The following is a 2,500-nucleotide window of genomic DNA, read 5'->3' as shown; positions in this document are numbered from 1 at the left end:
GAGAGAGAGGAGAGAGAGAGGACAGACAGAGGACAGAGGAGAGGGAGGGAGGGACTTAGAGAGAGAAAGACACAGAGAGGAGAGGGACTTAGAGAGAGTGGTAGGGACAGGGAGAGAGAGGAGGGACAGAGAGACAGAAAGACAGAGAGACAGAGGGACTTAGAGAGAGGAGAGGACTTAGGAGAGGAGAGGACAGAAAGACAGAGAGAGAGACAGAGAGAGAGGGAGAGAGAGAGGACTTAGAGAGAGAGAGAGAGGAGAGGGAGACAGAAAGACGGAGGACGTGCAGACGGTGTGTGGAGGTGTGACTTGTCATGTTGCTAGTCTGTCAGATCTGTGTGAGGGAGGGAGGAACTTAAAGGGAGGGAGGGACTTAGGGAGGGAAGGACTTAGGGAGGGAGGGACTTAGGGAGGAGGGAAGGACTTAGGGAGGGAAGGACTTAGGGAGGGAGGGACCTAGAGAGGGAGGGACTTAGGGAGAGAGGGAAGGACTTAGGGAGGGAGGGACAGCTTAGGGAGGGAGGAACATAGGGAGGGACGACTTAGGGAGGGTGGGAGGACACTTGTTTTTACTTGCTTTTCACGTCCTTCTCCTCCCCTCCTCCCCCTCCTCATCCTCCTCATCTTCTCCTCCCCTTCTCCCCCTTCATCTTCTCCTCCCCTCCTTATCCTCCTCCTCTCTCCTCCCCTCTTCTCCTCCCCCTCCTCTTCTCCTCCCCCCTCTTCTCCCCCCCTCCTCTTCTCCTCCCCCTCCTCCTCTTCTCCTCCCCCTCTTCTCCTCCCCCCTCTTCTCCTCCCCCTCTTCTCCTCCCCCCCTCCTCTTCTCCTCTCCCTCTTCTCCTCCCCCTCTTCTCCTCCCCTTCAAATCATGTGATCAGCTGACTGGTCATTTCCGAAAGGGAACTGATGATGTAATAACAACATCTCTCTCCCTCTCCTCTCCTCTCCTCTCCTCTCCTCTCCTCCTCTCCTCTCCTCTGCTTCTCTCCTCTCCTCTCCTCTCCTCTCTCCCTCTCCTCTCCTCTCCTCTCCCCTCTCCTCTCCCTCTCCTCCTCTCCTCTCCTCTCCTCTCCTCCTCCTCTCCTGACACACACACAAACACACAGAGAGTGTTTTCCATTCTGCAGTGGACCCGTTGAAGATAGTTCCTCCCAGCTGGTCCCTCCAGAGAACACACAGACAGACGTTCAGGTAGTTAGAGACACATTAGATACCCTATCTGGTGTTCCTGGAGAGATACAGGGACAGGAACACACAGACAGACGTTCAGGTAGTTAGAGACACATTAGATACCTATCTGGTGTTCCTGGAGAGATACAGGGACAGGAACACACAGACAGACGTTCAGGTAGTTAGAGACACATTAGATACCCTATCTGTGTGTTCCTGGAGAGATACAGGGACAGGAACACACAGACAGACGTTCAGGTAGTTAGAGACACATTAGATACCCTATCTGGTGTTCCTGGAGAGATACAGGGACAGGAACACACAGACAGACGTTCAGGTAGTTAGAGACACATTAGATAGCCTATCTGTGTGTTCCTGGAGAGATACAGGGACAGGAACACACAGACAGACGTTCAGGTAGTTAGAGACACATTAGATACCCTATCTGTGTGTTCCTGGAGAGATACAGGGACAGGAACACACAGACAGACGTTCAGGTAGTTAGAGACACATTAGATACCCTATCTGGTGTTCCTGGAGAGATACAGGACGTGTGCAGTCTTTCGTTCTAGCCCTGTAATGACACAGCTGATTCATCTGGAAACACACACAGCCAATCCCGTGACAGGAAAGCTCAGGGTGGGTGTCGCCGATTGAAGAGGTTCCTCCCTTTCCTTTTCTCTTAGTTTCTGTGTTTCCTCCCATATGACCCCCCCCCACACACACACACACACACACACACACACACACACACACACACACACACACACACACACACACACACACACACACACACACACACACACACACACACACACACACACACACACACACACACACACACACGCACACACGCAATACAGGAACTGCCTCCCACTCGACTCTTTCTCTCATTGTGGCAGTAGCAGCAGCACTAGTTGTCTCATGGAACTCAGTCAGGCAAATGACCATTCTCCTCTCTACTCCTCTCTCTCTCCTCTCTCCTCCTCTCTACTCCTCTCTTCTTCTCCTGCTGTTTTCTCTCTGCTCAGAGGTAGTGGAAAATATATTGCTCCTCTCTTCTTCTCCTCCTCTCTCCTCTCTCCTCCTCTCTCCTCCTCTCTCCTCCTCTCTCCCTCTCGTCCCCCTCTCACCCCCTTGAGCTGGGGTTCAGCGGGGCTCTCTGTGTGTGAAGGGGGGTTCAGGATGGAAGCGATGGCTCTCTATTCGTTCCGAGCCACGGAGGGTGATGAGCTCAGTTTCAACAAGGGAGACGTACTTAAGGTAAGAGACACACTCACACACACTGAGACACACTGAGAGACACTCACACACACTGAGACACACACTG

This window comes from Oncorhynchus keta, unplaced genomic scaffold (assembly GCF_023373465.1).
Source record: "Oncorhynchus keta strain PuntledgeMale-10-30-2019 unplaced genomic scaffold, Oket_V2 Un_contig_4287_pilon_pilon, whole genome shotgun sequence".
NCBI classification, from domain to species: Eukaryota; Metazoa; Chordata; class Actinopteri; order Salmoniformes; family Salmonidae; genus Oncorhynchus; species Oncorhynchus keta.
This window is presented reverse-complemented; position numbering follows the sequence as displayed.